Source organism: Sabethes cyaneus, chromosome 2 (genome assembly GCF_943734655.1).
Source record: "Sabethes cyaneus chromosome 2, idSabCyanKW18_F2, whole genome shotgun sequence".
Taxonomy (NCBI): Eukaryota; Metazoa; Arthropoda; class Insecta; order Diptera; family Culicidae; genus Sabethes; species Sabethes cyaneus.
The window spans coordinates 68,508,748-68,534,630 of NC_071354.1; the positions used below are offsets into that span (position 1 = coordinate 68,508,748).

Below are 25,883 nucleotides of genomic sequence, written 5' to 3' on the forward strand. Positions count from 1 at the left end.
TTCCTTTTAGCCCGAGCGAACCGAACCCGGCCAGTGTTGCCCGATGTGCACCGAGAGCGAGCGCTTTCAGTTTGAGGCTCAAATTAGCTCACGGACGTGGGGTAAACTATTACATTGCGTTCTCGGACGTAAAAACTTTGATTTGTTCTCATTGAATGTCGCATTTTACAATTTAAAATCCTTTAAAAAGCATTTAGAAAAGTTAATTTTTGTATGTAATAAGTAATTTTACCCCCTGGCATTCATTACATCACACCCAGGCAAATTTTTCGCTCCGCTCTGGCGGTAAGCCTCGCGCAATCACGACGAGTAGGAGCAGTGAAAAACACAAATATTGTTCTTCCCTCTCGTTTCACCTGCCGCACGTAGCTATCTCTCTATCTGTGCACGCTCTGTTGGTAGTGGCCTTATTTTTTAGCGTTGATACGTGCGAGCTGAGCTCATCCAACAAACGAATGAACGAACGAACGAGACACGAAGGCAAACTCATTCACCTCGTCCGACATATTTTGCTTAGCTACAAGCTACGTACGACGGATGCGGAGGTTTTTGCCTTTTTGCTTGAAAAAGTATAGCAATCACTGTGAAAGGTGAATTTGTAAAACATTCTCAGGTACCAGTCGGAGTCGACTCAGTTTCGTGAACTGAACAACTCCTGCGTGTATGTGACTGAGTGTTACGTTTCGCATTTTTATTCTCTTTTCTTCTCGTATTTGTTTCTTACTAAAATATCTCTGACAGTAATTCCCTGTTACCTTAACTAATGTTAGCGTGAGGTCCAAAAACTCGCGGAATATCGGTGACCGAAGCGGACGAACTGTCGGAAAAGACTTTCGGGAACGGGGCAAATAAAAACGGAATACGTGCTACTTCTAGTAAAGAAGATTTTCAAAAGAGCTATAGTGAAGTTTATAAAGTGAAATTTCGGGTAATTTTTCAAATAGACCTATGTGACAATGAGAGATTCTTTTCGTGTCTTCTCTCTTCTGTTTTTTACGGCAATACTAATGCATTTTAACACATCAGCTTTGCATGAATCGGTTGTTGGAGTCACTAGTTAGCTGAATGTTTCGAAAATTTTCTTTTTCATGCATTTATGTAGTCGTAAAAAGCGGAAGAGAGGAGACGCTAAGAGAACCTCTCATTGTCACATAGGTCTATTTGAAAAATTACCCAAAAAATAACTCCTTTGCCGCTTGCCTTTGTGACGAGTAGGGTAATGGCTTTCATTTTCGCGCCAACATAAACCGCCCACCAAATTACGAGTAGGAATTTCCAATCCAATTACTCCTGGCCGGTACTCGTCACTTTATAGGGCAAATAGTCGAAGCTTCCTGATGTCGCGGCAAAAATACCGAAGGCTGTTTTAACCGAGACGTCGCTGACGCGCCCGTAATTTCCGGGAAGTAAATCCAGAAGAGGACCTAGAGGCCACTACGGTGATTTCTCGATGTTATCGACGAGTAGCAAAAATACACCTTCGGTGACATTAGATGACGATGTTTGCCAATCAGCAGCAAAAGCACGTATTCGGAGAGCCACCGAGCTTAAAAATCGTGTGCGATACGTTGATCATACTTCCACCTTAGACGAGGATCCATCTGCCGCCACAGATGGTTATCTTTAGGAAGAGCGTCGGGAGGTAGCGCGGGTATGAGCGGCTGAGGATCGTAGGTGTCATCCGGAAATGCCGATATCGGATGAAAGTGCGTGCTGGCAGCCACAATTTTGTGGTGAAACTCCTCTGCTAACTTGATGCTAGGCTTCAACAATCCTACGGCGTATGGTAGGCGCTCACTAATAAGAAGAATAATTGAATGAGAAAAGGGCGAGCGCACCACTAGAAGGATTAGCAAAGGTTTTTCTCAATAGCACAGCTCGAATAGAAAATGCAAAGAAAAGAACCGGGAGAGAGAGGCAGAGCCTCACCCCACACTTTGCATGCGGGGTTTGACTTGAACAACACGTTTGTCCACGGATGGCAACGACAGCGACGAACTGAGGCCACCAACGGAGTATTCTACCAGTGATGCCCAGATATGAATTGCTCTATGTTCTAAATACAGGGAACAACCGGCTATATTCAAACAGATTTTTTTTTAAGTGCATGGAGTTTTAGTTAATTTACTATAGAGTTTGAATCATTTTAAATACTAAAACCTTTTTAAACGTTTCAAATATTTTTTAATATTTCCAAATGTGCTCCAACAACTTCTTCATATTTGGGTTAGAATACTCTGGAATATTCCAGAATATATTTTGAAACGCCCGCGCCGTTGGCAACGCTGTTTACGGTATTGCGCACATACACAACAGCAGCGGCAGTGTTGTTGGACTTCGGCTTGTGTTGTTTTTGTTTTGACGCGAGCATATTCTGCTGATTCCACTCGTTGTCGATGACGATGACGATGCGATGATGTGGTGACCAATAATGGACGACGACGACGACGACAACGGCATCGAATGGGAAGGAACGCGCGGCGCCGTTTGTTTATTATGACGGGCGGGCAGAGCCGTTGTACGAGCGAGTAGTGCTGCTGCCTGCGCGTGAATCGCTCGTATGTATGAGTAGTTATGAGGGACGCACACATACAGCACAAACTCAAGCCTGCCTATGACGCCCGACTACCTGAGCGAAACGGCGAGAAACCGTCCGCTACAGCGGAATAGTGTACGTGTATGTGGGAGAGATAGAAAAGTCGATAAATTATGTGATGAAGTTTTGGTATCTGAAAATGAAGGATGGGTGTGCGGGGGGCCAGCGACGCAACGCACCACAAATGTAAACAAGCGAATGAATCTAACTGCAGTTTTCGACTTTTACACATTATTTTCACCTAGTGGTTGGTAGCAATCCGCTGGTTTGTCGGTAAAAATGAACTTTCTACGTCTATTAACATTGAGACCGAGGGAATTAGACCAGCTGTCGAAAACCGTGCCAGAAAGCAGCTATGCGTTTAGATAAAATTTCTAATAAATTAGTTACAATTAACACTCAATAAAAATGGCAATCTAGAACTGCCTTGATGACTGACGGGTATTTTCAAGATGTCGAAAGAAACAGGTTATGTTTAAGCCACAGGCCATTAGCGTTGACGTTGACTAATTCTTTCAAGTGAGTGTATGAATGAAGCAATCGCCAAAAATATCTGTTGCGTTCAGAATATCTACAATATCTGTAAAACCATACTACAATATTTACAAATATCAGGTAACTGCAAATAAGAACACCTTTCAACGAAAACCACAAAGCCATAGCAATATAAACCAGTTTTGGCGTGGGAACCAAGCGGGAACCTCCACTCTTTACGGTCACCATCATTCACATCAGGGGAAACTGTACCGACCCGACCGACAACATGGCAATTGCAAGAAGAAACCAACGCAAAATAAGGGGTCTCCAATGCTGCAGCGAACACGACAAAAAACCATAAAGCAGCTCAGTCAGTCAGTTTGATACCCACCACCAGTCACATCCCCAGCAGTGGCTTGATCTCAGCACCGCAAAGAAAAAGCAGTTCAAGCCAAAACAAGTTCACCTTTCTCGGCTCGGCGAACTGATGGAAGTCATGTTTCGAGAATCTATGATACATTGCCATCATGTGCTAGGAACCGACAACATGAGTCTAGCTGTTGCTAGAAACGCCGTCCCTGTACTGGCTTACTCTAATTGCATATCTTATGTTTTAGACGATCTCGATTATTTTGATCGAAGCAGCACCCTAACGACAACATGTTCTCGACCGAGCTCATCCATTCATCCATCCATCCATTCGTCCATTGCGTTCTTTTCCATCCACCTCGCTTGGATTCGGTTGGAGTGCAGTTACCTCGTTTAGTTCAGAGTTATGTACAAAGAGGCAAACGCCAGTTCTCGAAGAAGACGCGCTTCGTTGGGTTGCCCAAGGAGTTGTTGGTGGGTTGCGTTGCTACTACCTATACGTATGTAGAGATTGCTTTCATGTTCGCTCATGTGCAGGCCTGTTGGCTCAAGCACGGATCATGGATGTGCTGAAAAGTTCGATTCTCGGTACCAACCTATTGGTGGGCATCCTTTGGCTCGGATAACTTATAGCTTGAGCACTGCTGGATGAGAAGACAAACTTTAGTACATAAAGAGAGCAAGCAACCAAGTCGAAGGAATTATTTTATGTTTTGGTTGCATCGAGAGACTCTTGGCTTCATCTTTGGAATGTTTTCCTTTTTCCGGTTGTATAAACAGGTTCGTATAGAAGCTATAGGTAGGCCGCTCGTGATTTTATGGAAAAGGTAATATAAACTGCGAATGGATCAAGGTTTTTGAAGAATGTTCAAGGGACTATCTGGTTGTTAGGTGTTTATTTGGTAAGAAAAAACATGCTACGTACGTGGAAAGCATTGGGAAAAATATTTAAAACTGACGACTTGACCATAACCCTGTTCGTTTCACTCAAAAAATCGATTCGACAAATTAGTTAATATTTAAATAATAATTTTTTAGTGTTTATTAAAGACTAATTTAGATAAGCGAATCTATAATAGATAGAGAACCACCATCTTAAAACGAAAATCCCAAGGGAGCAAAAGTAGTTGTCAAAAGTAAATCTAATCAAAACAAAAGATTTGTCGAAAAAAAACTGTAACGAATAAAGGGTTTCCCACATCAAATTGCACCACGGAAGAAACACCGTAGGAAATTACCCTTTTCAAAAGATCCTTTTTAAACTTTCAGACTTTAAAATATAACCCAGTAAGCTTTTAGCATAATTGTTTCATTCAACTTCAATACCATAATCGTATGCTCGCACCTTACGCTTAACTCCAACTCATAAAGTTCTGCACAACATCTGGCTGCAGCTTCTTCTGTACAGAAACCCACTTTTTCTTCATGTCTTTCTCAGATTTGTCCTCCTTGGGATGCTTCCGTAGTGCCTGCTTCATAATAGCCCAATATTTTTCGATGGGCCTTAGCTCTGATGCGTTGGGGGGTTCATGTCCTTGGGTACGAAAGTAACCCCGTTGGCTTCGTACCACTCCAGGATATCCTTCGAATAGTGGCACGAAGCTAGATCCTGCCAGAAGATCGTAGTTGTTTCATCAGAGGAAGCCGACGCTTCTGTAGATACTCCTTGAGGAAGATCTGCTCGTTTACAAGCCCGGTAGTCACGAACGGCGCACTCCGTTTGTCACAGGGGCAGATCGCTTGCCAAATCATGTATTTCTTGGCAAACTTAGAAAGTTTTTGCTTCTTTACTTCCTCCGGAAGATCCAACTTGTGCTTGGCGATGAAGAACAGTGTCATCCACGATGAGACCATGAGGCTTCAATGCCCGTGACTTTGCCGCCGTATTTTGCTGTTCGGCACGATTTGGAGCCTTCTGCATTTTGTACGTATGCAGTTCTTCGTTGGACAGATTTCACTTTTTGGCCATTGGGATTCTCCTTAAACGCTTCCACGACACGCTTGTGATCCTGACCACTAATAGAACATCTATTCTGGCCGCATTTCTCCTTCTATTCGATGCTCAGAGTATCGTAGTTACGTTTAACCACACGACTCACAGTTAAGTTCACGATTCCGAGTTGTTTTTCGATGTCCCGATAAGATAGTTGAGGATTTTTCAGGTGTTTGCAAAATCAATTCGCGACGTTCCTTTTCGGGCGACGCCATTTTTCCAATTTTCGAAAAACTGACAGCGATAAACAATAGACTCTAAACTACTTGTACTCAAAGAGTAGAGAGAAAATACCCAATAGGTAATTTTCCATAGCGTTTCTTCCGTGGTGCAATTTGATATGGGAAACACTTTAGCGTGCCTTGAATAGAAAATGACGTCGTTTTAGCGCGATGTCTCGCCACGAATGCTAAGATGGCACATTCCATCACTCGGTAGCGGTGGCCCAAGTAAGGCAACCCCTAAATGAAACTACTACGGAATTTCCAACAAACAGGATATTCGGCTTCGACATGGGCAACGAAACAAGGACAAGGAAAGGAAACTCGATACTTGGAACTGCAGATTCCTAATTTATGCAGGTGACGGCCGGGTGCTGTAAATTTGGCAAAAGTCCGCCGCAAAAGAGTGAAGGTTTGGAAGATCCGCCCAGCAAAGAGGCCCAGTTTTACCAGAGCGTTGGCACTTGGTACTACCAAAGAACTGGGAACAGGTTTTGTAGTGTTAGTCAGAATACAGGATCAGGATTGCGAGATCCGATCACTTTTTCGTAAATGGGTATGGTTTGTCCCATCTACAAAAGGATGATTGGCTCGACTGCTGCAACTATCGCGTTATAATGCTGCTAAACGCCATCTACAAGGTACTTTTCAACCAACAGTTGCGCCAGCTATTACCAATATCACAAGGTTTCCTAGGGATCTATTAGGCGGGCTTCATGGCTTCACCTACCACTACAGATAAAATTTTTACAGTGCCCACAAATCGCATCTTTATTCACTTCAAAGTAGTATACGATACAGTCGATCAACACCAGCTATGGTAGATAATGCACGAATACGGTTTTTCAGGCAAATTGATGCTACTAATCCGAGCTACACTGAATAGAATGATGTGTTTTGTGCACATCTCAGGGTCACTCTCGAGTCCCTTCGAGACGCGGCAAGGGTTGAGGAAATCATAGTCAATCTACGCTAGACTGAAAGCGGAGTTTAGGATGATTGGACTAAAAATAAATACGTCGAAGACCAAACATATGAAAGGAAAAGGCTCAGAGGAGACAAACGCACGCATCCTACGGACGGTAACCGTTGAAGGCGACAAACTAGAAGTGGTAGATGAGTGCATGTATTTAGGATCGCTGATGACAGCACCAGTAAGGAGCTGCAGCGGCACATTCAAGGCAGGAAATCGGGTCTACTTTGCCCTTCGCAGAACCCTACGATCAAGAAGCATACGCCGACGGACGAAGCTGGCAATACACAAAACCCTTATGAAAGCGGTAATTCTTCATGGACTTGAAACTGTGATGCTGCTCACGGAGGACATACGCGCCCCTGCCGTGTTCGAGCGGAAGGTCCTGCGAAAGGCATTCGGTGGAGAACAAATTGAAAACGGAGAGTGCTGGAAGTGTATGAATCACGAGCTATGGGCACTCCTTGGAGGGATTCCCATCGCACATCTGGCGAAAGTCAGTCTACTGACCGACTATGGTGTGCCGGACCCGTCGTAAGTATGATAGTGGGAAGGAAACGGTCTCTGCAACAACCTCATCGGCACCAGCAACAGGGTGGCCCAACGAGCAAGATGGCTTGACCAGGCCGGAAGAGATTTGCGAAGTTTGAGACGCCTGGGAAATTGGCAAGGAGTGGCTCAAGACCGAGTTGAATTCAAGAGATGACTGCTTGAAACAGCACGAACGACCTCGGTTCTATGTTGTTGATGATGACGACGGCGAAGACCCCTTTAATAAGAAGACTGTCGTTCTTCCATGTAAACATCAAGCATCATTATCGGCGGTATTGAACAATAGGCAAGAGAGACCATTGCCTTGACGAAATCCTATGCGAAGTCAGCTACCCGGAAAAGCTGTTCCTATCCTTGATTTTTCATAGCTCTTTGCGGTCAATACCCAAGCAGCAATGTGAGTTTTATTGTACTCTTATGGTGGCCATCAAGACCATCTTTGGTCTTAAATAACATTATAAGAGTGTAATAAAACCCAAATTGTTACTTAGGTAGTATCATATGCAATTTTAAAGGCGGTCCGTGAGGACTTGGTATTCACAGTCTTCTTAGAAGAACTTCCTTAGTGTAAACTTTTGGTTCGCCGTTGACTTACTTTAACGAATCCAGCCTGGTTACTTCATAGAAATCTGGTCGCAATTGACGAAATTCGGCGGAAGATGATTTGGAAAAGTACATTGTAGGCAGTTTTAAGTGCAGTAATACTCTGATACCGTCCTGATTCAAGCTTAATACAGTTTCAAACTTCGAACACTTAGAATAAAATGCTCGCTAATATCGCTATTATGATAAAATATTATGCTTATTGTATACCACCGTGTTCGTTAGAATGTCCTCTATCCGGTGGTATACAATAAGCATAATATTTTATCATATTAGCGATACTAGCGAGCATTTTATTCTAAGTGTTCGAAGTTTGAAACTGTTTTAAGTTTGAATCAGAACGGTAGTTCTTTTAATTCAGTTTGTAACCTTTCCAGTACATAGGGTAGATAATGTCATCCTTTCACTTCTCTGGTAGCTGTTCTATATCTCAATTTCCTACAATCATCCGGCGCAGATAAATTGCTAATCCTAATAAGGCTCCTAGTTGGCTTCTAGGTATGACCAGTCATCGTAAATTCAAATCTCGATTGGGAGAGACTACTACAGTCGGTAGAATCGTAGCACTAGCATCACAATTGTCCTGCGCGCTAACAAAAGTACGCCGTCGAACAAAAAAATCGAAGGGCAAATTCCATCGGAATGCAGGCCGAAGAATTTGCATTAATTACCTTTAAGCTTCACTCCAATTCCGATGCCATCCTTCACAGCCGATTGATTGTTCTTCAGCTAATTGAAAAGGTGTTATTAAACACCTATGTTGGTATGTTGGGACTAGCACCGCTCCTTTCGGTCACCTCACAATTGACCATCAAGATACTACCGTTCTTATCCCAATTCATTTCGACTCACGGAACAAGGTCTTGGTAGGATGCGTTTGATAGGAATAGGTTTGAAAATCAGCTTGTAGTCAAGTGTAACTCCCAAATCTTTAATTCGGTAAACCCGCTCGAGCATGTGTCCTTAAATAGACAAACTTGATTGGTTTCTGTCTGAATTCTGAAAGATTATCATATTGCATTATTTGATGCTAAGTGCCAAAAAATGATAGGAGCACCAACTCTGCAACTGCATACGATCAACACTTAGCTGCATGTAGATTGTAGTCGCAATCATTGGTACTGTTGATGATGTTATTTATTTTGACGTCGTCGGCGTAAAACAGAAAGTTTATTGATAAATTGATAAATTCATTGTAGCACATAGTGTTTATTGATAAATAGCATAAATAAAAGGGGTTCAAGATTACTCCCCTGGGGGACGCCGGATGTCAGTGAGACAGCATCAACTTGTACCCCGTTGTCCATTGTGCGAACGCAGAATGATGCAAATTCTGTCAAGTTTGTCGCAACAGACCAACATCATCCACACGCATTTACTAGAGATGGTCGGGTATGAAAATTTGAATACCCGAACCCGACCCGTACCCGATCAAGAAAAAAATTGAAAACCCGTACCCGACCCGAACCCGCAAGTTTATTATTTTTGGTACCCGAACCCGACCGCAACCCGACGGGTACGGGACGGGCCCAGGTACCCGACCATCTTTAGTGTTAAATGTGGTCAATAGGGATACCCGACCCGACCCGTACCCGATTTCAAAACAAAAATAAAAAACCCGTACCCGACCCGAACCCGCAAATTATTTTTTTTCAATACCCGAACCCGACCCGAACCCGGCGGGTACGGGTACGGGTGCGGGTTTCGGGCAAATTTTCCGCTACCCGACCATCTCTAGCATTTACCACATCACACGGCACGAGCGTAGTACGGAAATGTACGGAAAGTGCCGGAAATAGCTCGTACTCAAACAATGACGTTTATAGTATCTCCAGAGCGAGACAAGACGTGAAGGGGAGCGGAAATTAGGTAAATGGAAGGTCATTACCTAAGCTGGGGAATCCGTGGATCGAAATTTTTTTTGTGACATTCCGCCCATGAGGTTGAAATAGTACTTACTTTGACCAGTGCAAAAATATGTTTGTCCACAAAATATGTTATCACTAATTAGCTTATTATTCATACAATAATTTGGACCAGATTTAGAGACCTGAACTGTCAACTGCGATAAGGGAGCAACTTAAGTAATTTTCAAATTCTAACTATAAAGAAAAAGTTGTGACAATGCACATGTCGAATTGAAGAAAATCGATATAAAAATTTATTGTTTTTAGTAAATCAGTATACGGCGAAAAATGGTTCTGCAATTTGTTAAGTCGAATATTAAAAATGGAAAAGGAACTTTCATCAAACAATATGGAGCCCAATTGAGTAGCAGTCACCGACAGCAACATCATTCGCGTATGGTTCAAGGTTACAGATTCAGGTAGATGATGATGGGCTAACGGCACAGAAAAGACGCTCGTGTTTGAAGTTTCTCCTTTCACGCTCTATAACAATGTTGTTGTTGTTTACACCAAAATCCTTTTCAGAGCTTTGTTTGCTTTATCGATTCACAAGATTCAGCCTGAGTGAACGAACACATACATACACGAGCCCCGCCGGATATACTGTTTCTGCAGGGGAAAACTCTACTGTAATTTCGAGCTCCGGCTGTTTAGCAAATTTCCGGGGGGAGCAGATGTTTACCAACTTCCAGAAGCATGGTGTTTTGCTACAAAATAAAACGCCGATGGAAAAATACTCTCCCCCTTGAATGGAATATCAATGTACCAAAAAGGCTCTTTGCCATGACAACGCCGGGTGATATATATAATAGATCATTCATATTTCCGGGATTTTTCTTCCTGGCAAGGTAAAGCCGCAATCTAGTATTTATCACACAGCAAACTCGGAAGCTACAGGTAAGAGCAACGAAATGGCAACATTATGGCCTAATTTCATACTCGCACAGTCCGAATCGTCGTCATGATGCGACGGCACGGTGGAATAAGGGATGCCTACGTTTGTACATGGTCGACATTGAAGGTCAAAAAGGATATCCGTGAAGGAAAGCGAGCGAGCGAGGCATTTTTCGCCGTCATGCAATGAGAGCATGAAGAAACCAGCAATGCCCTAAATAAATGATGCCGTGAAGCGTTTATAAATATGCATGGAAGTACATATTTCGAATGCGAATTTTAAACTGTTGAGCTGATGAAAATTCATGTTCATGCAAAAAAAAAAGATATGAGGCTCATGTGCAACATACGTAAATTATACGATATAGGAAGATATGGTGAGTGTGTACATTAACACCTATATCTGACAAGGGAACCATCTTTATTTAAAAAGTTTCATAAATTATATGGTCATAAGCAGTTCCTACCAAATGTATCATGCGTCATATCATTACAAACAATTATAGAGCATCCGTCGGCTCTTTGTTTCGCGGCTCAGGACCATTTTCGACGTGAACATTCGTGGCAAGTAAATGCGAATCGAAAAGCAGATCACATCGCATACGGTAGGTATATTTATTCTGCGTCTCGCTCGAAACGAGGCCGCATCGCATACGCCGCTGTCAGTTTGTCACTTTACTTTTTAACGACAAAATCGGAGCGTTTATATGCGTGTCTTTTTGCGCATTTCCTCCGAACTAGCACTATGTTTTTTTTACGTAGCTACACGAAAGTTATGCGTCTTCTAGGTCACCCGTCATTGCGTCCTCGCCCGTGGACGTAATTTAATTTTAGTAAGTGAAGTCCATTTGTTAGAAACCCATATTCGCTCTTACTTTTAGATGGTTACATTTGGTACGTTTCAGATAGAAAAGTTTACTTTGATTTATGCGCTCTTATCCGATTGATTTTAAAGTTTCTTTTTAAAATGAACTGTTAAACTTAATTTCGATCGGAGTTGAAAACATTATAAGATTTGCACAAACCATTAGTCTGTTCAAATGCTACATGCCAGTAAATTGAAATTTATATTTTTGTTCGGCGTCGTAGCATGAAGCTAACAAGTTAAAGGTCACCAATAATGTTTATGTTTATTAAATTTCATCATCCGATCCAATTGATCGTAACGATTCTGGGGTGCGGAAAAGCTATCTTGATATTCTTAAGAGACATAAAAACCTAACCATTTTTTGTTGCACCGAAAATTTACAAATAATGCACCATTAGCGATTTTTGACGTCTTAAGGTTGTTTTAGAAGAATCCAGTAGTTTCATGAAAGTCGAATCGTCCGACGACCTCTGTAAATGTTCGTTCTGTAACTGGAGTCTGGTGATTGGTATTATGGAACAGTAAGTGGATTGAACTACGTTGACGTTACGACAATTCGCGGGTGTTGAACTGGAACCGTGATAGCATGACGGGACTGTAAATTTCGCCGTCCATTTAGAATTTTGGCTGCGAAAACGGCTTTTCGTGTGCATCCAGCAAGTAGTATCCATAGGGTTACAGAAAACAAACCGCGTTTATATCAAGGGACCAAGGATTCTGCCTTGCGGGACTCCAGACGAGTTTATCAATTTTGACAGCTCAGAACAACAATTTTGCAGGATTTTGCAGTATGCAATTTGGGCTTGCTGCAAATGACGATATAAGGTTTTTTGGTGGATGCCACGATCATGTCTTCTGTTGTAAATAGTGAAAATTTCGAAATTTACAGAGGCATCCGGTACAAGTGTCGTCACTGTTTGAGAGAGAAGTGCAGCTGAAACAAACACACTTTCGAAATGAGTGGCAAAGAGATTGAGTATGTCCACCGGAATGGATGCAACAGAAGCATGCAAATAAATGGATAAAGGATAACTGTAGGTTTGATATTATAAGTTCACGAAATTCCAGAATGGTTTTGGGGTTTTTCGTAGGTTTTCTTCAGCCCGTGCCACGTATCTATGATAGCAGCTTGGTGCTTCGCCCGCCATAGTAAAATGATTAAAATAGTACCTGATTAGTCTCACCCTATTCGTAAAAATAGGAAGCCAAAAATAACAAAATTTTACCAACTTCTCGGACGTACCACAGGGAAGTAACCTAGGACTATTCTTCATTACTTTTTCACGACATTTGCTATGTAATACCTTGAGATCAGATCAGATTTCTTATTTATGCTGACGATCTAAAACTTTACCTTGTTGACCTTCGATGGCAAAATGCTGCGAGCTACAGCGTCGTCTGAACGGTTTCCATGATTGAAGTGCTCGAGCTCTGGTGGTCCTAACTGTGTCTAGGCTGTGATCTCATTTACACGTAGAAAATATCCAACCCAACGGAAAGACGGTGGTAGTGACGGTTTGAGATTAAGGTGTACTTTCAGATACTGAAATAACTTTTGGAGATTATTACTTTCAGTCCTTCACAGCTGTTTGGTCAAGCAGGATTGAAGCAATTCAAGCAAGGTTCCTGCGTTATGCATTCAGAAGCTTGAGAATCTTGATTAAACCCAATGGAATTACCGCCGCCGTTGAACGCTGCCGTTTGATAGATATGTATACTTTAGCTAAACGAAGAGACACTATAAGTATTTATTGTGGGAACACTACTGCCAGACGAGATCGATTTCCCTTTCATATTCACACAAATCAGTAATAACGTTCCGACCAGAAACTTTAAATCATGGGCATTTCCAAAGGCCCCAATACACGTACGCATACGTTGGGTTGGAGATGAACAAAATGTTGGCTGGACATTCACGTCGAGCGCCTTTTGCCAGCTACCAGCTTGGTTCGTGGCACTCATATCATAACCAGGCGAGCGTGTTGGCGGAACATGAATTCACCAACATTTTCGGTCAACATGTACGTACTCAGCTAGCATTTTTATATGTATAAAAAAAGGTAAAAATCAGCATTACGTACAGATATACATGCTAAATAAATCGTATTTCATGCGCAAAATTGGCATATCCGTACTATTTTGGAGGCGACATACGTGATTACGAATAATTTTGAGCGTTACGACTATATAAGTATTTGTATTTATATACGATACTATCCGATTAAGCGCGAGTCGCTCCGTACTACTCTACGATTTTGTGCTGAAAATCGTATATATGTCTGTCATTATCATTATATACGACAGAAAATCAACTTGATCCCACTTTATCCAGCTTTAGTTACGATTTCGAGTTTGTTAGGAGATATTTACGATAGTTTTCGTACATTGATATACGAGTTGGTGCTACAAGCAATCGGCATTTTCCAGGATGCCTTCAAGTATTGGCTGCGTTAGTGTGAGATAAGATAAGATAAGATTGATATACGAGTTGGTGCTAGCTGGGTACATATATGGGAAAGATTATAGTACCAACACACTGAATATGGGCAGAACAAATCCTTGATGTGTGCGTACGATATGTGGTGTTTTCAGTAAATGTTATGTATATTTGAGCTTTTCCGTAGACTAGATAACGATAGTATTTCACCATTGACGGATATACGGTAGAAAAAAGTAATGAAACAAAGATGGGGGGTTGTGGAGTCTTCTTTTATTCGGCCCGCTGTGGTTCAAAGGTTAACCAATACCAATACTTGCAATCCAGAAGGACCTGGGAGGAAAAGTGGGTTCAAATCCGGTAATAATTGGCTCCGATTACGATTCAACCCGGAAGTTTGGGTAAAAGATGCGGTACGGAACTTCTTGAACGTTGCTTCAAGGACGTTCCCTTACTTAATTTTGCACTCTTTCCACTTCTCACTGTGTCCGTTTTTTTAGACACTATGAATACCTTTGTTTCATTACTTTCTGCTATCGTCCTTCCGTCAATTCTTAAAAACTACCGTGATATAAAATTTATTATATGCCCGACCATATTAAAAGGTCAAGACAAACACCAGGTTGGTCTATCATACTCTGAGTCAAAAAGCTATTGAGAGTTGACCGAGCCATCTACCCAGGTTTCCACAAGGATGATAAAATCACAGCGCCAAGTCGAAGATGCCTTTGTTTTCAATCCGCGTACATTCTGGTAGTAAACGTAATTCCGGTCCATGCCATTGGTACTAGAAATTGTACAAGCATCAGGAGACGATTGTAAATAAGAATCATCATATTTACCGCACACGTTGCGGTGAGATACCTCGAATCCAGAATCATATGCACAGCTAGGACGGAGGATTTAACGGAGGTCGATTACATTATGTTGGACTGCTACGTGCAGATCGCAGTTTTCCATAATGCTTTCTTGTTGACGTTCCCGGCACTGAAGAGAAGTCGACTGTATTGTTAGGGTACTTTCCTGGACGAGCAAGCTGGAAGATCTCTTGTCCGGTTTCAATCACAGGATGGCCTACAACGGGGGAGATGGCAATGGATATGACGAAGCCTCGAAGATCACCATAATTCCCTCCCATCGCAATTTCACGAAAAAATAGGCTTCTTACGACCATAGTCAGTGAACTCCCGGAATTGTACATTTTTCGGTCTAGAAGATTGCAGAGCCAATTCTTGATGTGACAAAACCGATTTTGAGTACGAGTCTTTAGGTACGAGCTTTCATGTCGTCACCAATTTCCAAGTAGTGACGTACAAGCTGTCCAACATCATGGTTTGTGTTTTCGAAATTCAACCCAGCGACCAAAACTTAAGCCGACGTAAATCAGATACGATGTTAGAGACGGAAGGGTCGAAAAAATTTAAGTCTTTTGTTCCGCGTACAACAGGATCGCGTTGAGCATCTATTGAGATTGATTGACTGTTTGAGCGTCTTCGTCGCTTACTAGCCAATGATGGTAAATGATTGGATGAAACTGGAGTGCTGAATGAGTTACCAGCGGAGATATCATTAGAGGGCCCACTCAAGTAACAATTTTGGGTTTTATTACACTCTTGCTTAGGTGGCTTGCCGTCCCAAGACAAAGCCTGTTGAACAAAGTTTCTCCATATAACTCGGTTGAGGGCTACCGCTCTCCAATTCCTCGGACACCGAGTACTCTCCGCCAGATAACGCTCCACCTGGTCTAACCATCTTGCCATTCCTTGTACACCTGGTCTAACCATTTGAAGCGAACACCATCTTTGCAGGGTAGTTGTCCGGCATTCTTGCAGCATTCGTGCAACATGTTATTACACTCTTATGATGGCTTTTAAGACCAAAATTGCTTATGAAAATCGCCTCAAAAGTGCAGTAAAACTCACATTGTTGCTTGGGAAGCATATGAAGTATATGCAGATTGTCAATGCAATGCATTGAAAGCGTTCATGGATCGGGAAGTTGGTTCGTACTGCGAATAATTTCTAGATCGAAAAGGTGGCTCAAAGGTCCTACATCGTCGAAGCGTAACCACACTATCATTAATTATTAACCGACTGGTCAGAGGTTGGATATTTATTCGTTTTGAGAGCAGTTCATGAAAAATACGATAATTCGAGTGTACCGCATCAATATCTACCAAAAAACAGATCGTGGTGAGGTGGTAGCTGTTTTCCTTTCCATCTTAAATAACTGAGCGCTAATAGCAATGGTCTTAAGTGACTGCCTTGTGGCACTCCTGAGCAGGCTTCATTCTCGGTTTTTTGCTCAGTAGATGCTCATTTGACTACAGCGCCTCAACTAAACAGAATTCGAAAAAGTAGTGTAAAGGGCGATTGTAGAGCTAATTATTATCTCCATTATTGTTGAAGAAAGTAGAGTTCTATCTTTTGTATTTACGGCGCTATGGGGCTTCTACTCCGTTGGTAGCAAAAAAGAGCGCTCATTTGGCTACCAACGGGGTAGCAATCGCATAGCGCCGTAAATACAAAAGATAAAACCATACTTTCTTCAACAATAGTGTAGAGAATAATAAGCTCTACAATCGCCCTTTACACTACTTTTCCGAATTCTGTTTAGTTGAGGCGCTGTAGTCAATTGAGCATGTACAGGGTGGCAACTGGATACGAAAAACCAAATTCCCTGATTTTTCCAGGTTTTTCCCGGTGTATAAAATTCTAGGTTTCATATTGCGATATAATTTTAACTGAAAATTTGTTTCGATTATTGATATTTGAATTATTTATCAATCTACGAGGTATTGAGAAAAATTTCCCCACCTATTGGCTGTTCTACTTTCTGTCCAATGCGGCTTATTTCACTTTGTATGGATTGATCAGGATTTACTCTTTCAGGTCCAAGCTAGAGCCAAAAATTTGTAACGTGGAAGGTAGGGTCGCTACTCCCGCATTTCTCTTGAAAACCAAATTTCGCTGCGGTGCCACTGGCATTTACTTCGATGTTCTGCAAAATTTAAATGAATCGGAATGTCTTGATAAAGAAAACAAACTATATTTCGGGATGTTCGTATTCGGTGCGGTTAGCTGCGGATCAGCTGTGTTTATTTTTGCAAGCTCTGCTTTTTGACATGTATTACTAATACTTATGCAACATTCAAATAAACGTTTAGGTTTTTAACGAACACATGAGACGTACACTACAGTGTTTGTCGCACTAACACAATAACGTTAGCCACTTTCGGTTTCCCCTTAAAGACACGCATTTTTACAAATTGTACTCTATTCTTGAGATATGATTTTACCTTGTTGTATAGCGAGCCACTAATTCCAAAATCTTTAACTGACACCAAGAAGCTATTAATGTCAACGGTATCACATGCTTTGCTCATGTCTATATATATGCAATCCAAGGTTAGTCAAGAGAGGTTTTCTGATGTTCAAATTAGTTTATCACCCCGCTGGGTTACCCTTGACGATCACCGAAATTTTCAAAGCGAAAACTGTTGAAAGTGTATTAACAACGTAGATGGTTGCTAACCAATCTCTCCGCGCACTTCTGTTATACAAACTGTGAAAACTAGATCACCTATTTTAACGCACCTTGATGCAATCCACTTGAAAACCTTTTGAACTAAATTCACAAAGGTTTGCAACAACTGATTTTTTATTTCACGAATCGGTTCTGCGTACGAGAGATACGGCTAAATACATTATTGTAAAGGCGACTGTAAACTGATAACTCGGAGCTTCGGAATAGCCGGTTGGATAACAAAACCACGATGATTTTCCCCTTCACCTGTAGCCCCTTTTTTATGTATCGGAGTGATGTGCGAAATCTTCCGAATTCCAGGAAAATGACCGGTAGCCAGTGAAACAGTGTACAAGCGCGCAAGAGGCGCCACAAATTCTTGTCGAAATTGTTTCAGGATTCTATTTACTAGCGTAACAAGTCCTACGGACTTATTGAGATCGGGCTTGCGAATACCGTTTTCTATACAAAAACTGTATAGTTGGTATAGTACATCGTCACCCAGTTGCCTCAGTAAAAACAGTTTCAAAAAACTCCACAAAAAGTTCTGTCGATGATTGATGATTGGTTTGGATGTCAAGTTATATCGAATTCCCAAGGGAAAAGGATTCAATAATATTTATGCCTTCATGATCCGCGAGGCAAACGATTATAACACGGATGTAGAAAGAACATGTAGCGAGGATATTACAAATTCCTAAACTGAGAGAAAGCGTAGAGAACATTCTAAATTTAGTAGGTATGCGTAAATAATTAAAATCTAATTATTATTATGTTTACTTACTATATTTAGAAGTACGTGACGAAGGATTCGGAGCACACAATAATGGCAATATAATTTAAACGAAGCGAAGCTCTCGAACTGACTGAGAATGATTTTCTCCGAAGTAAAATGTTTTTTTTTTCTGAAAACAAAGCGTCCCGTCCCGTATTTGATGGTTACACAAGCTAATAAACATGAGGGGGTAATTTATGCCGCACATGGCGTAAGGAAACATCTGTCACCTACAGTAATGCAATGTAAACCACCCGATTAACCCACAAAAACACACCACAAACCTCTGAGTCACAAATGGGTTCGCATTTGCAACGGCTTCGCCGTCAGGTTCGTTCAAAAAAAGTTTCACTTTTTCCGCAGTAAACATGTGAACCTGTAGGTAGGAATGAAAAGTGCAACCTGCACACAAAATATAAAAATTTCAGTAAAACATTGTAACCCCAACTAGCTACAGGAAATGTGCTGACAAATTCGTTTACTGAAATAATGTATCAAACTCAAACGGAACCAATTCATATCAATTTCGAGTAAACTCTTTATTTTTTTAACCTTGTTTCATAGCAAGTACCTACAGGTATTTTTGAACAATTTATCCTTTTCAATCGAATAAGGATAGGTAATTATAATACAAAGCGAAAAAGCATGTATACATCCCCACCTGCATCCCGTGTACCGTGTACAGGGTAATAAATATGACTGAAAATGGCGTGATGTCGGTCGATTATGCTCACGCGCTTTTTGACCCCTCCGTCAACGGTGTTTTCCACTGTATTGTGCCGTGTAGGCGATCGCCGGCAGGTAAAGGTAAACCTTGTTCATGTGGGTACACCACCGTTGTGCAAAGTATCGCTTTGCGAACGAGCAAAGTTAACATTAAGTTGAACGTAGTTCAAAGGCTACAGCTGATAATAGTTGTTTGCAGGTGAATGCTAATTCGTGGTAGGTACGGAAATTCAGCGAAAGTAAGCGTAGTGGAAAGTCATTTGTGCCAGTTTACTTTGGCTTTTCTCCCACCCAAAAAAACAGCTATAAAAACCACCGTTGACACCCAAAAATTGAATTGGTGTGTCCCTGGATGATGCGTCTGCATGATTTTGTGTCACCGAGTTCTTATCGACGATACTCAATGTTTGCGGTACGTTACTGGCGCGGCATATAGGTTGGTCAACAAGATAAACAAAATGCAGAGCAGCAAACGAACCAGTCACCATTACCAGTTCAAACGTTAATGTGGAACCTTGTGGTGTGACATGATTATGCAACGTGGCGTGAGTGGTGATTTTTGCGCGCCCGTTTTCAATATCGCCATTCTACCATCGACCATAGAGACTAGACTTCGCTATACAAGGATCTATCATAAAACATACGAACTGTATATGCGTTCGGATTAGTCGTGAGTGTGCACATTCACCCGTTTCCAGTTCAGCAAATAATTGGGTTCGGAAAGAACGGAGATAATTCCAGAATAAATTGGATAATTCTCCACGCTTCTAGTAATTTACAGTTGCCCTATGATAAGTAACCCTGTCGATTGGTTGAAAAATTAGGTATAAAATGATAACTTCTTCTGCAAACAGACGTATGATAAAAACGATACGAGCGAATGACTTGTGACACCTCTTGTTATACTATTAGTTTTACTGGTGGCTGTTGCAAAAGGCAAATGCACTGAAAACTTTAAATTTGCGAAATCCGTCCGCGTATCAAACACACGCTATCATTATCGTAATTATGATTATATGTTTACAAATGATAGAATAGGTCAGATTTACAATAATTTAACAACAATAAACTACCAATATAGCACCACAAAACTTCAAATGTAGAATCGGATATGGGATTATCACTGATTGTCAAAATAATTCAAACTAAATTATTTACTGTGTAGAAATTCCCGTTCCAATGGCTATGCATTTTATAATTAAAATATCACAAAAACTGAAACTGCGTTTAGAAAGAAATTATAGTGTTACAAAAACATAACACGGTTTTGTCGTTTACCTATGGTATTCAAAAAGCGTTTTTAATTGACTAATGCGGCGTAAGAAAGTTGTTGAACACAGAGAAGGAAGATCATGCTCGATGACCCTTTCAAACAAACCAATCCATGATCCTTGCAAACAATGATGCGAATGGAGTTACTGGAGCTATGAAGTTATGAGCAAAAATTTCCAAAACAAAATCTTTTGGAAAATTGGAAAACTCTTCAGACCGACAGAGTGGTCAGAAAGATTAAGAATAAAAAAAGGTCAAATTCTAAAACTTCTGGAAGGAGCCACGAGCTAGAAAATCTATCGAAAGACCTGTGCCTTCAAAAGAGGTTGCTGTCTTTTTTGGAGTGGCATGAGATTGTTTATTGCATGTCGTACACTATTCAATTTCGACCGAACTGTGGTACAACGCCAATAGCGTCACTGTGATCGTCGTCGTCGATGGAGGTCGTTCTTTCGATATTTCGTCGTTTTTCAAGGGTGTCCATTGTCAAAATTCGTGCTTCGTACGGCAGTAGTTTATCTGGGTTTTGCTAAGCGAGAAATCGCAAAGCAAATTTTAAGAACCTTGACGGAAACTTTTCGATTCTAACTGTCCAAATACTACGGAACAGACTGCATAAGCTATCGTATATTCGATCGTATGTATGTATGATCGTACTGTTCCTATAATAAATTGAAAAAGGTTTAAGTACAAGGTGTACAAGCGATATGGATTTTTTCGGGACTAATAATATTTCCGAAAAATTGGAATCCTCGGAATCTAACACAACCCCAAAGTCACGTACGATGTTTGTTTTTTCTACATCGTTTTTTTACAAGTTCATCATAAAGTCGTCGTGAAACAGAAGACCCTTCCACATCCTTCCTACTAAATTCTGTATTTACTAACAATGAAGCCTCTTGCCAGGGCAAGTTATAAAAGAGGTACTTGCTTGAGGAGCTTATGAAGCCTCTTATTCAAGGGAAAATTATAACTTGTTCCACTACCTGGTTCTAGGAACGAGATTGGTAATGCAAAAAGTAGTAAGAAACACATACACACCCTCTCTTTGTGCTGAACTCTGCTTTACCGACCATGAAGCCTCTAGCCGGGGCTGGTTTTAAGAATGATACTTGCTCGAGGTGCGAATGAAACCTCTTGTCCAAGGACAAATTATAACTAGTCTCCGCACTTCCTGGCTCTAGAGCTAGATTGGTTGAAAAGCAGTAAGAAGCGTAGAAGGATAAAAGGGGAGAAAACACCGACACTTTAAGCACGGACAATAAGCAGTTCGCTCACTCTATAGCGATAATGCAAAAATAATAACACCTGGATAAGATCACAATAGATCAAAATGCTGGTCGTAGTGATAGTATCCATACAAAAAAAACTGCAAATGTGAGCTCTGAATACCAAAAAAAAGTTTAAGGTCATCGGTATACACAAGCTTGCAACTTTTCGGCAAAGATTGGTACATGTTGTTGAAAAATATATTGAACAATAATGGCCCTAAATTATTGCCTTATGCGGCTCCTAAATGATTAAAAACTTCGGTTGATCCCAATTTGAGACACAGCCGACATTCAGTTAGGTACTACTTGATAAGTAGATAAGATTTAACGACACATCCAGTCGGTCCAGTTTAACAAGGAGAATTTGGCGATTACCTCTACCGAAAGTTGCCTTTAGCAGTCAATTTGCAGCAGCCAGCGAAGAAGTTGGGTATCGTGAGGCACTTTGTATCCACCGAATATAGCCGATCCGATATTTACAGCATTCTCTCTCTCTCTCTCTCTCTCTCTCTCTCTCTCTCTCTCTCTCTCTCTCCTGAAAAATGACGAGAGCGTCGAACGGAAGCCTGGTTTCGGACGCCCGCAGGTCCGCGCCCGTAAATTTCAGCAGAAGCTGGAGAGGAAGACTGAGAACAAGGTGGCCTCATCATTCCGCGCCTTGGACCAGGAGTTCGGAGCAACCGGCGTAACGGTTCACGTCCCCCATTGAGGAGGTAAACAATGAAATCAAATACATCACTCAAACCAAGTTCCCGAATATGATTTTTCTGTGACTGACGATCAACGAGAAGGGAATGTTCAAGCCTTTCCTTCGGGGATTGCGGTGAAAGGGGAGATGAAATATCGTGCGAAGGAAGGTGTAGTCTTTTGGCCTGATGTGGTCTCACCCCATTATGGCAAGAGATCACTCCAGGAGATGGACCGGCTGAAAAAAAAACGTTATATCATATATCAAAGACCGCTAACCCTCTCAACTGAGCGATAAGAATTGGACGAGATTGGTGCTGGTAGATCTACCAGGGAAACATCCATGTTGCCCTGGTGAGATCTTGTGTTTCGCAACTCGAAAAAGTTTCTTGTTTATTTTTAGTTTAAAAAGCTTTAAATCGGCACATAAAGAGAGCACTTTCTTTGGTTGAACTGGGAACATAATAGATTTCTTCGAACCAAGCAGATGTTGGGCTTGTCGCTCGACCTAAATGACCAGCCAACATTTTATTCGTTTCCAACCCAACATATCCCAGGCAACAATGTGAGTTTTATTATACTCTTATGGCGGTTTTTATAACCAAGTTTGGTCTTAAATGCCATCATAAGATTGTAATAAAACCCAAATTGTTACTTGGGATGCGTACGTGTATGGGGGGCCCTTAAGGCCGATGAAGGTCTAGAAAAGAGCAGATTCACTGCACGGTCATCCGGAATTCTTGGGACGAGGTCGACCCATCGTTCTCTCCCATATTTCGACAAGTGTACTTTGAGAATCATTCCAAGTAGTGCCGGCAGTGCATGATTCATACGCCTACGCCATTCTTCGCTTTCCGTTTGCGCTCCACCTCCTCCTGATGAAAATCTATTCGCAACAAAACACAACAATCAAAACACTCAGATAAACGTGGTGGGAAAGTGGTATTAATGATATTAAATTATTCAGAAACTTTTCGGGAGAGATTTTCGAATCTCTTCAGAGTCCGCAATCAGCAGACTCATCTTCGATGAAGTAGCAAGGTATGAGGACCAGGGCCCGACAACGTCACCTTCAATTGCATAGCGTCACTCAACAATAAAGCAGTGAAGCTTCGGTTTCAACAGAAGCAGTACCGCTTTAGTTTCAAACTGGCTTCAGTCAGCGTCAGCGAAACGGGTTTCACTTCATCATGACAATCGGTTTCAACTTTTCATTTGTACTTTTCTATCAAATATTCAGAAGAAAGCCAGCAACTTACGCATACGCCGCCGCACGAAGCTAACAATGTACAAAATCATTATTAGACCGGTAGTTCTTTATAGACTTGAAGCCGTGACGCTGCTTACGGAGAACATACGCGCCCTTGCCGTGTTTGAGCGGAAAGTGCTGCGGACGATATTTGGAGGAGTACAAACTGAAAGCGGAGAGTGGCGGAGGCGTATGAATCACGAGCTACAGGCACTACTTGGGGAGACTCCCATCGTACATCTAGCGAAAGTTAGCAGGCTACGTTGGGCCGGACACGTCGTAAGGATGCCGGACGACTGTGCGACGAAAATAGTCCTCTTCAACAACCCCACCGGCACCAGGAACAGGGGGGCCCAACGTGCACGATGGCTCGACCTGGTCGAAAGCGATTTGCGACTTCTGAGATGACTAGGAAATTGGCGACGAGTGACCCAAGACCGAGTTGAATGGAGACGAGTGCTTGAAACAGCACAAGCCACCCCGGCTCTATGCTGCTGAAGAAGAAGAAGCCAGCAACTTTGAATGCAAATGAATTGAATTTGAGTAACATTTCCTAAAATGCAACGCTTAATAACGTTAACCTAGTCAATGTCGACAAATCGTGCCTGACTTTCTGCCGTCGTCAATTGAAACAGCCACCAACTTCAACTGAAGCTTGCTTGAAACGTACTGTCCAACAAATGAAGCAAGTCACTGCATGTATGAAGCGAAGGTAAGAGAAAGACAGTTTCATTTACTTGTTCCGACGATGCCGGGCCCTGATGAGGACGAAGTTTTTGAAGTAACAGGAAATATGAACCGATCATTTTCGTTTTTGAAGGTTTATCATTCTAATTCAAGAAACCGACAATCATTCAAAAGAAATGGCGGTTAACTGTGCCCACTGCTGCGAAATCCACACTTGTCTGGGCAAATTTTCTCACACACGCATACTCGTTCTAATGAATACGCCGGCATAAACATTCCTTTCGGACTCCCGCTCTTGTGTATTTATGCATTGCAACGACTTTTGCGAGTGTGTATTTAGCTAACAGCCACGGGCGTCACTCTCACAAGTCATTGCAGCCTGAGCAACTAATACCGATCACTCGCGAGGACTCGCACTCCCACCCGCGTGAAGAATCGAGGGCGTAAGATGAAGAAGAAAACAAAAAGTAATGCAAAATCTGTATCCCAGTGTAGCACTAGTCCTCACGGGCAGCTGGCTGCTCAGGAGTTGTTTGCCTTGTGAGTGGTTATGCAGAAAGACGCTACGAGACTGTGCGTTTGCAAGTGTGTAGGTAGTAAAATGTCTGCACACAGCAACGCCGGCTGTTTTTCGTTTGTTCTGGGGGAACCATTTTGAAAAATTGCGTGGAGCGACAAATTGGCTAGCACCGGCCCTGCTTCCAGGCCTGTATACATTGTAGCCGAATAGCTGCACAGAGTTGATATCATCATTCAGTCAAATTTCTGTTAAGAAGATGACGTCATACTCGCTGTCAATTTTCATTTGTAATCCTGTAACATTCTGGTAGTAAATACTGAGAGACACCACCCATGTCAAGAAGGCTTTAGTGCAACTGAGTTCGAGGTACAGGGGTTAGACAAAATGTTCGGGACAGGCAAAATTTTGACGAAATTCAAACGGCCCTAACTTTTACAAAATTGAACATTTTTAGATGAAACGAATTGCATTCGACGGGGAAATTTTCCTAGTTTTTCAAAAATACTTCAAAATTTGCAATAGTCAGCGGACACCTCTGCTCACTGGTGACGGTAAACAATGGGACCAGCTGTATGATTCGAATCGCGCAGAGGGTTGCGAAAAGGCGATGGGCTGTCCTGTATGTTATTCAACATCGCTATTGAAGGTGTGATCCGGCGACGAGAGAAGCGATCTTCGGCGAAATTAGCCAACTTCTAGCCTTCACAGAGGACTAGATCATTACTAGATACCTTGGGACGGTGGAGGCTATCTACGCCAGACCAAAATCTGAAGCTATCTGAAGATAATAACGTTCGCCTCTCACGGTCAGTGACTATTGATGGCGATGAACTGGAAATGGTTGATGAGTTGATGACATGATATATTTGAGTAAGGAGATTCAACGACACATTCAAGCTGAAAATAGCGCCTCCTTTTCTCTGCGTAAGACGTTTCTATCGAGCAGCATACACCGCCGTACAAAGTTGATGATGTACAAAACGTTAATCAGACCGATAATCCTCGACGAATTGTAACCATACCTACGGAATATATACGTGCACTAGCTGTATTTGAACCAAAGCTGTTGCGGATTATTTTTGGCGGAGTACAAACGGAAAGCGGAGAGCGGTGCAGGCTTATGAAACACGAGCGGCAGCGGCCGTCCACGTCGCAAGGATGCCAGCTGACTGTGCGGTGAATGAAATCTGTTTTGTTCAAGAATTTCACCGGTATCAGGAATAGAGGGGCCCAACGCGCTAGATTGTGTCCTTCTAGCATATGAGAAGTGCCATGTAATAT

At 41.9% G+C, this 25,883-nt stretch overlaps 1 protein-coding gene across 3 annotated transcripts in view; it reads right to left on the reverse strand.

Moving 5' to 3' along the window:
• The window catches only part of LOC128738405 (xaa-Pro dipeptidase), a 203,817-nt gene that overhangs the window by 106,766 nt on the left and 71,168 nt on the right, over window positions 1-25,883 (reverse strand). The gene's annotated exons all lie outside the window — the stretch shown is intronic.